This window comes from Pungitius pungitius, chromosome 2, assembly GCF_949316345.1.
Source record: "Pungitius pungitius chromosome 2, fPunPun2.1, whole genome shotgun sequence".
NCBI classification, from domain to species: Eukaryota; Metazoa; Chordata; class Actinopteri; order Perciformes; family Gasterosteidae; genus Pungitius; species Pungitius pungitius.
Window position 1 is genome coordinate 7543246 of NC_084901.1, and position 10391 is coordinate 7553636.

The 10391-nt window shown below is 40.1% G+C and overlaps 1 long non-coding RNA gene across 1 annotated transcript; it reads left to right on the forward strand.

Annotated features, from left to right (window-relative positions):
* Positions 1-4592: 4592 nt before the first annotated feature.
* Positions 4593-9192, forward strand: LOC119197984 (uncharacterized). Its single transcript, XR_009942889.1, has 3 exons — positions 4593-7137; positions 7393-7444; positions 9062-9192. It is a non-coding gene; the product is annotated as an uncharacterized LOC119197984 (long non-coding RNA).
* The last annotated feature ends 1199 nt before the right edge of the window (positions 9193-10391 follow it).

Consider the following 10391-nt stretch of genomic DNA (forward strand, 5'->3'; position numbering starts at 1 on the left):
ATCTGTTAAAGCCTTAAATCCCCATTAAGCAGAACAAATGACTGGAGTGACCTAAAAAGACTAAATGAAGATATCATTTTAAATTGTATTTGTGATTTGAAGGCTCTAAGTAGCATTATCAAACTTTAAGTTCCTTTTCAAAACTGGATAATCGGCGTTAAACCTAGTGATTATTCTCAATGGCATTTGTTGCAGTATCTTAAGCACTTAAATTACAAAATGTGCCAGTGACATCGCCGGGAATATAATTGTTTCACATTAGGTGAGTCAAGTGGAACGTATTTAAAATTAGCCCTGCACCCATTCAGAGACCTAATTTGTCTGTTTAATGATCATGATAACACAATAACTAATTTGAGGTACTACTTACCGATTTTGTGTTACGATATTTAAACTTCAAGGCCCACAATGATATCTAGCGTTTATATCACAGGAAGAAACAACCAAAAACAATGATTGCTTGCTCTGGCCCTGCAGAGACAGCCGTCACATGCTAAATGGAAACAGAGTCGTCAACTCATTACACCAAATGAAAATCATCACCACAAACATCACTTTGTCTTTAATCTCAAACATGCTACTAGATTGCACAGCCATCACCTCGGGGATGAAGTCTGTTTCAGGAAAATATACAAGGAAAAGCAAATAGTGTGTGTGTGTGTGTGTGTGTGTGTGTGTGTGTGTGTGTGTGTGTGTGTGTGTGTGTGTGTGTGTGTGTGTGTGTGTGTGTGTGTGTGTGTGTGTGTGTGTGTGTGTGTGCTCTTGTTCTTCTATGCCGGTGGGGACCTATACCTGATTGCACACAGACCGGTGGGGACTTGTGTCCCCGTGGGGACCTAAAGTGAGGTCCCCACGGGCAAACCCCTCCCACAAGCTCCAAAATGGTGTCTAGATACACCCCCAATGATTTTTTCTGAGGTCCCCTGGAACATCAATTTCATGACAAAACTGTGTGAGTGTGTTTCTGAATGCGCCCCTAGTGGATGCACACGGGTACTGCAGTCCCCATGAGGTTGGCTGTTCTTGAAGTGTGCGTCGCTGTTTTTCCACTCACTACCGCCCCCTATCGGTTCAAAAGTGGTATTTTCGCAACATACACTTTCAATGCTGTCTGTTTGATGGTGGTAAAACAGACCACAAATAAAATGCTTTATTTCATAAAAAGTATACAAATAAATAAACCAAAAAATTCATACATACATTATATTAATACTGATATTGATCAAATTATTCAATTAAATAAAAATCAATTTCATTAAAACAATTATAAGGTTTATTTCAAATGTATAAAATGTTAGACTAGCCTTTATGTAAACTCTTGCCTGTTTATTTTATACTATTTTAAGGATATGTTATTAGTATGTCATCATTGATATTATTGACAATCGTAATAATAGTCTATATTTGATTTCATTCATCATATGAATAGTGTAACATGAATTATTGCAGAGATCAATAAGGTCTTTTATTTTCAGATAACTTGTCTTAATAAACAGTGCCCACTGTTCAATCACAACGCTATGGATGATAATAGACAAGCAAGTATAGAGTTGTATCCATAGACAAAATAGGAGTACAAAAGACATTTTACTTTAAATCAATATAGCAAGATGCTTTGATGGATGACCATTTAATGTGTACACTTTCTATATCAAATTAATTAGGTTAATATTTGCGTGAACTATAAATGACAAGTTGTTGACTTGCTGAGGGATTGCATAGAGCAGGGGTAGGCATTGTATGGCTCGCGGGCCACATCCGGCCCTTTGGCTGTCCGTGACCGGCCCGTGAGAGGTTGATTGGAAATTACAAAGTAAATATTTTTGTCTAATTTTACCTCATGCATGGACTAAAGCTGCAGTGCTTTTATTCTTCTCCTTGGCTTTGGACGAGAGCTAACTGAGGAGCTGGCAGCACTGCGCTCAATGAAAGTGATAACGACAGGGAGCGATTTATTCACGGAGGTAGATGCATGCACAAACATGCTGGGTCTGAAATGGGACCAATTTGCAGGTGTCACAACAGAGGCCTGTCCAAGTCCTGTCAATATTTTTGCATTTTATAAATGTGGTGACCCCTGCTGTGGAGGCAGCAGCTTTGCAGTGGGATTTTGTGGGCTGAGTTTGGTGATTGAAGGCACCTGGGCCCGGTTCCCTGAGATTAAAAGACCCAGTGTTCATTCTCTCTTCTCTCTCCAGCAGACGTCCGGTGGTGTGGTCGTGTACCTTTTTTTCGTTGGCTTATGTTAAATAAAGAAGATGTTAAAACTCTTTAAAACAGTACAACTCCAATCTTGTCATGGCCCAAAGAGCCAGGTTGTGACATAATACATCAGCCTGTGTTGCAAGTCAAAAATTAACCATGTCATTGATGTTGTCACTAAAATATTTAACTTCATCAGGGCACAACCATTGAATCACAGACAGTTTGCTACACTTTTGGAGGAGCATGAGAATGAACATTGTGACATAGGCTACGACACAGCACAGTCATGATTTGATTGTTATATATGTAAACTATTTAAAATCTATAACACCCCAATAATGCAACTAAAACATCAAAAATGGTTAGGGTGGTGTTCTTGTATATTTACCCAAGTGCTTTCCTGTGTTATTTTTAGGCTATAGTATCAATATAAAACATATTTTACTGTAGGATGCCTTAGCCTGGAATCAACCAAGGCCTGCAGTGTGAGCTATTTTGCATCTGAATTACATGAGGGCAAAGGGAAAAATTGCCCATAAGAAATATCATTTTGCCCCAAATATCACTACGAAAGGGGCCAAAAATGCCATTGAATGTTTTTGAGTCTCGCCTTGACTGTTGTTCCGTGTGCGGGAAGGATCAAACGTTCTTAAAAAGAAAAAAGGAGCACTTCTTGATCAGACCTGTGAGTTCGCAGAGAGCAAATCCAGTCTCCGTCACCATCTCAGGTCCAAAAGAAAAAGGCCCTCAAATTTAGCAACAACCAATGTCGTTGTCTACCGGGGAATTCTTCTGCTGACTTTATCAAGTGGAGCAAAAACAACAAGAAATACGTGTCCTTTCGTCACCAGGCAACCGAGCAACATAGTGGGTGATAACCAGTTGTTTCAAAAGTATTCACATTCATTACTCAAGTAGAAGTATAGATACTTCTGTTGAAGTATCAACTCAAGCTTTTAACTTAAGTAAAAATACTGATTGTGTAGGTGTAAGGGGAAATAATTCCATCAAGTACAAAGTCTTAATGTGTAATCTCGCTCACAGAACATGTCAGTCCATTACAATAGACAATAATAATTCAGATCATGTGAACCTGCCGTTCGGATGATGTAAACATGGTGATGTTCAGAGAGGCAATGCTAAAACATAGGGACACATGCTCAAACAAATAAAACGCCCCTGGATACTTCCGGTTAAGTTAACCATCATGTGTTGATGATGTCACAGAGGTGCGCGGTTTTGTGAAATAATAAAGATGGACGGATACAGCGCCAATGACTAATATTAGTACTACGTGTTTTACTTGGACAATTAAATGTCAGTGGACACTCACAAATACTACAGCCCCCATCACGATTACAATTGTTCACTCCTCAGTGCGCGGTTTCGCCCACCAGCGGAACCCCTCCGCCCCTAAACCCGGCCGGTCCGCCCGCAACTTTCAACGTGCTTATTAACTGACGGACCTTCTTGCGGTCCGCGAAAAAGGTTATTAATAGTATATTAAGTTGACGCTTTGTTGCGTAAAATAAAGACCAAACGAAAAGAATAAAATGATCTTCTGTCATTCACGTAAGAAAATAAACTCACGTGTCTGCAGCTCAATAACAACACCGAAGGAACAACGTCTCGACCCCGGTTTAAGTCTCCAGCAGACGAGGAGTAGCCTCGTTAGCAGTTTAGCTAGCTAGCATTTATCGCTCTCCCATGTTTGAAATATCTAACCGTCCTGCCTCCACATACGGTTATGTCCCAGGTGTGGTCTTGAAAAGCAAGTTCCATTTTTATGTATGCATCAATGCATTCCAACTAATGAGGCTTGCTAGCTACCCTTAGTTAACGGTTCACAGACTGCTGTCAGTGAGAAATATTTCCACTCTCCTATAGGGTTGGGTACCGAGAACCGGTACTAATATAGCACCGGTTCCTACGCGGTACCTACCGTACTGAAATGCAACGCAGATTTCGGTGCTTAGTTTCGGTTCCTGAGCCGATTGAAAAAATTTATTTACACACTCTGATGACACCGTCCTCTCAGCAGCAAACGATAGCCTACCGTGTGGCAAGCTAGCCATCACCCTTCTATTCTATTTATTTAAGTCAGTATTTCCCTCCCTCTTTCAGCACGCGGCACTATCGCCCAGACGGATGCAGGCACACTATTGCGCGCACACACAGACACGTGCGCATACACAGGAGAGCTGCGCTCTCCAGCGGACACAGAGCGTGAGTCCGCAACTACCGCACCCCTCCCGTCGGACAGCCCCCCACTGAAGTATTAAACAGAGGGTGTAACGACGTTCCTTCGGTGCTGTTCGCCATTAAGCCAAGTACGTAACAATGCATTCTTTAGGAAATATTGAGAAAATACCAATCTAACCCCCCAATATACATGGTTACGCCCTTGAATGGGGCCTAAATATTATGTGAATTTCCTACCCTGCTATGGCATGACATATTATGCAGCACGATAAAGTGTCATTAATGTCTACATTGAATCAACGGTGCTAGAATATTTGGTGTTTGGTTGTCCTCCCCCAAAGCCCATATATATGGATAACTTGCCAACGATATAAACTATTTGACAAAAGTATATAGATAACACTGCAATAAGTAAGACAAATCTTTCGATATGAGACAGGCTGTCTCAGTTGAGTTGGGGTCTGATAGGCGCAGATACGAAGACAATTGGTTGAAGTTGTCAACATCAAAGGGGGCTGACTTTGGCAGTCTAGAAAGCTTTTGGAATACACCCTGAAACCAGAGATGGGGATGGTGAGAAGAAATTCAGTCTGAAGAAGAGTAAATGGGATTGGGTCAAGGGTGTATGTGGTGAGGCAGTTAGAGTACATACTGAAACCTCTTGTGAAGCAACATAAGGCCTCCTGATGGTATCAGCCCCAGGGTGCTGAAGACCTGCGCCATCCAGCTGTCTAAAGCCCACCAACATCTCCTTATTCTGAACCTAAAGCAGCAGGCAGTCCCGATGCTGTAGGAGACACCGTGGCCTCAATGACCAATGACTAGTTGCCCTCACATCCCATGTGATGAAGGTGCTGGAGAGGCTGCTCTTGACCCACCTTCAAGCCCAGATAAAATCATCACCGGGCCCTCTGCAATTTGCATTGCCTTATGTGGGAGTGGATGACGCCATCATCTACCTGCTGCCACGAGCCCAGTCGCACCTGGATGGTGGCTCTATCCCTTTCTTTGACTTCTCCAATCAGTGATTCTGGCGCTTCACAGTTCTGTGTACCTTGTACACAACTCACTTCAGTTAGGGCAGCTCCGACCGCTGGGCGCTACATGACTTGTAAAAATAAATGCTGCAGCCTGCCGAAGAGCAACGTCAGTTTTTACGGCATAATGCCGTTATGAACAGTGCGTGAGTTACCGTAAAACCTTGATTAAAGACTACATAGAAGACTGTAAAAATTGTCAGCCCCTCCCCACTCTTTATTCTTAAACCGGAAATATGATCATTAGCGCCTAAAACGTTTTGTGTATTCTTGTGTGAGTACTACACTTTTAAATGCTATTTCCCATTCTAAATTCATAATTTATGTCTGCACATATAAATACTTGTTCTGAATACAAGGGCTTGTAAATGTGGTAGTTGTAGTTTTTATTCTTAAAATATCAATGTTTGTCTACATTTTTAATTGTTCAAAAATGCTTCCAGTTTTATTAGAAATTAAATAAAATACATATTAAAATGTATACTTAATTCTAGTTGAGTAATAACGTCTCAACTTCACCAGGTATTTTATGTAATCCTTCGGTTTTAGTAATTACTATTACCCTTCTACGTTATTAACAAGGCCCAGCAGAACAGGCTGAGCCCCAATGCTCCCTCAAGCTAATGGTGACTGAAAGAGTGGGGGGATGGGCGAGGGTACGGTGGGGACAGTCAATGTCAGGTTTTGTGTTAAGAACCTTAAGTTTCGTTTTTTTACACAAAACCGAACTGTTACCATCCACGTGGGGTCCTCGGTCTGGCCACGCCCCCACCAAGCACCTGCTACCGTCCATTTCCCTCAGACTGCCGAGGAGCAGACAACGTGACGGTGCTGGCTGCAGAAGCTGGATAGAAATGGTGAGTTTTTAATTATTGGACTAGCTTCTAATGTAAAACAGTGCTTTTTACGTTTACTTTGATACTATTAATATATGTACTGCCATATAAAATGAGCTGTTGCAATGTGCTAAACTCAACTTAGATGGGAAGCTAATGTTAGCTAACAATAAGCAAGCATGTGCAACTAGCACCACAAATAGTGCTGTTAAGTTTACTTTGATACTATTTTCATATGTACTGCCATATAAAATGAGCTGTTGCAATGTGTTAAACTCAACTTAAATGGACAGCTAATGTTAGCTAACAATAAGCAAGCATGTGCAAGCAGCAGCATGTGCACGCGTTGTGAAATAGAATGCTGGACAGCTAATTAGTTATTTATTATATACTATATAAATATATTCATGTTTTATCAATATCTTTTCACACAGAATGTGAATATTATGCTCAACAAAGGGAGTGTAATACTTAATCTGCGTTAAGACCTGGATTATAACTAATTTCCCTTTAACCATTTTAAGTATCCTTACGGTGGCTTTTGGGCCTATAACACTTAATAAGCAGTTTTCCATTTGCCCAAAGAGTGATTGTAATATCTACCCATGTATAAATAGGCATTTTAATTCAGATTGTCATAGGTATTGAGATAGATAATATAATGTTTGTCGTTAAGAACAGAAGTAGATGTTACTATAATGCATTCCATAACAGATAAACTTAATTCATTTCAGTAAAAATAAAAAAAAAGAGTACTGTAATGAGTTGGATGTATAGCTTTGGCTGAATGTGTCCCTTGTGCTTTTAGGAGGATGGAGCATGTTTGCCATCCAGTAGTGACAGCTCGAAGTGCACAGGTGAGAGAGGGGAGACACAAGGAGATGATTGTACATTGGTGTTTGTAGAAAGTCAAAGGAATATTACACTAAACTAGGGTTCTATAGATCTTTTTTTTAATCCCAAATTGATTATGATGTTAAGGTTTAGGTCATATAACAAGTATATGGGGATTTCAAATGCAAAATACATACATTCTTTTTTAATGTCTCATTTTGAAGGTATTTGTTCATCATACACCATAATAACATTTCCATCCGCTTACATATTTGCAGATGCTGATGTCGGAGAAATGAAGGAGCCTTTGACCGTGAACATACTAACCAGGTAGGCTATGTCATCTTAAGGTTCTTAAATGGCTGTTAACCTGCTTGACTGTGCACATAGAAAAGAAATGTCACAATGAATACAATGCTAGAGTAATTAATTTCTACAGGTAGTTTATAACATATATTTGACTTCAATTTTACCATAGTGTTTCCCACCAATTTAGATTCTATTAAATACAATATTCACTGGGTTGATAGCAGATCAAGCATTAATAGACGAGTTAGGTACTTAATATTTAAGCAATAAGGTACGAAACACTAAGAAAGTACTGCCTCAAGTACCTTATTGCCTTTATAACGCGGTTACCAGCGAAATTGTAAATGGTAAGTAAATAGCTGCCTTTCAGCACTAAATAGTGGTAGCCACCAAACGTTGTGTATCTCATTTCATGAGTCTCGAGTACACGTGTCCAACTCGAGGCCTGCAACGTCAGTTTATGTGGCCCATGAGTGCCCAATTCACATATGTTAAACTCGCGGTCCAAATCTGGCCTGTCGTGGCGCCCGACTGCCCGTCCGGCGCGGCCTGCCGCCGGAGTGTGCTCAGCCCGCCGAGTAACAACCGCGCTGTCACTGAACAGTCGGCCGTATCGGCCCTCCCCCTCCCGTGCGCAGTGATATGTAACGCTTGGGTCAATGTGAACAGCAACTGTAAATTATCACTTATTATAATACGGATATATCATAGCGGCTTTCCTTGTGTTCTCTGCATCGCAAAACTGTTAAACAATGTACAGTATGAGCAACAGTGTGAGACCGTCAACGCTCGGCTGCGGCGTGATGTGTCCACCATTTGCGGATCTCGAAGGTCTTCCTGTAGATTAATGATTGCTTGTCGGCAGCATCGATAACGCTCGTACAGGAAGTGATGTCATAACAGATCTTTGATTTCGGAGAACTCTCCCTGTAAAATGTAAATCTAAATAATATCGCTCTTTCATTAATGAGGAAGACAGCTTCCTTTTTTCCAGAGCAGTGGCGAGCTTGTGTTGCTATGGTTATTTTGCCAAAGGTTGGTATTTAGCATGAAACAAAGATGAAAGAAAGTACTGCAGGACAAGAATCATAAATACATTTAAAAAAATGATGAGTTAAAGGCTATCCCCAATGTCCAAAGATGTGTGTAATTTGACTTTTTATTTAATCAGGTAAAATTAGTTAAGAATCAATTATCATTTACAATGAGGACCTGGCCCAGAGGCATTAGGAATGGTGCCTACGGTGTACTATGGGTAAATGTAACCCATTGATTGAATTGTATTAAATTAAAAATATGGGGTATAAGAGATGCCTTTTGTTTACAGACAGCTGGTTGGTGAAAAAGATATTCACTGCTGCCACATGAAGCCAAATGTAATAGTTTAAGTAAATGTGAGGATTATAGAAATTTCTAAAATAGTAATACAATATTTATCTTTTAAAGAAAACACACAGTTCAGTGACAAGTGACTAATTTTCATGCATTTTACCTTGCCTGTACGTTTATTTACAATCACATTCCCTAATTGAGTTTTTTAAAAATATCAGGTGTGTTCATTCTGTGGGCGCCAAAACTATTTCATTGCATTAATGAATACATTTAAAGTCTCTTATTCTAAATTTTGCTTGTTTTAAGGTAGTTCCGATGAAAAGATGCTGCTGGCTGGAGAGGTCTGGTGAATCTCACACAAAAAAGGTAATCTCTTCCAAGTTTTTCCAGGTTTTCACCTAACATATCTATTAGGGCTGTCAACAAATATTCTATATTAAAAAATATATACAAATAGTTGTTAAAAACAGATATTCAAATGTGAAAATGAATAATACAGCAGCGGCACAATTGTCTGCTTTGCGGGTTGCACGCTACTGTACTGACTTCATATTGCATTTAATAAAATAGACTAGAAGTTACAACAGCTTCATGCACTGGGCCCTGTTCCTCGTACGTGGTTAGCTGGATAATTATCAGGATGAGATGACGTAGATCAGGCTTTGCGGTTCCCCGAAGCAGGTTTGGATAAATCACCATAGCAACACATCAAAAATCCTGCACTTAACGTTAACTGCCATAAGTACATGGTCCATTTAATTTTGTATAGCACAGTATCGCAAATATGCCTCAGAGGGCTTGACAGTCTACACGTGTGGCATCCTCTTTCCAGAAAGCCTCACATCGGCACAGGAAAAACCCCACAAACAATGAAAAATCTGAAAAAAAGACACCTTTAGAGATGGAGGAGGCTTCTCCCCCGGGATAAACATCCTGCGATGACGTATAGAATGAACAACGTAAAAGATGTGCATTATGTTCAATTCATCCAACAGAAATGATTGAAATACACATTATCTCCTCGTATGCGTTCATCATCATCTCCTGCTCGTGAGCGGAGAAAAAAGACGCACCTCTTTTAAGTTTATTTGTTGTTGTACTGTTAAAAATCCTTGTTTTGGCCTTTCGCTTTCTTACGTATGACGCGCACATGCGATTATCCTGATGTCTGACATTTGGTTCAAACTAACGAGACAGTTTGAGCGCGGATCCACCTTCGGGAAACCGAGTCCCTGATGATTGACTTAGTTGAATCACGTACGAGTAAAAATGGCCCTAGTTTGATCATTTGCCATTTCATGCCAAGGAAATGTTCCATGTTAACACAGCACAGCTCGCTCGGAGCATTCAATGTTTGTAACTAGCAACTTCAAGCGAATATTAGAACATCATTTTTGAGAATATATATGCTAGTTCTATTTCTTGTCTTACTGGAATCTTTACTACAAATACTTCACTTTACTGCAACTATAGGTTGTCATACTGTGTGTAGTGGTACAGTCAAGACCTATTGTCATTATAGCCTCAGTAGTTGCTGTTTAACAGCATTACATTTTTGTCTCATTTTATTCAGGGTCACCACAAACAAAAAAGAAGTGGACCAAAGAGGAAATCAAAGCTGTTGAAAGGACCTTAA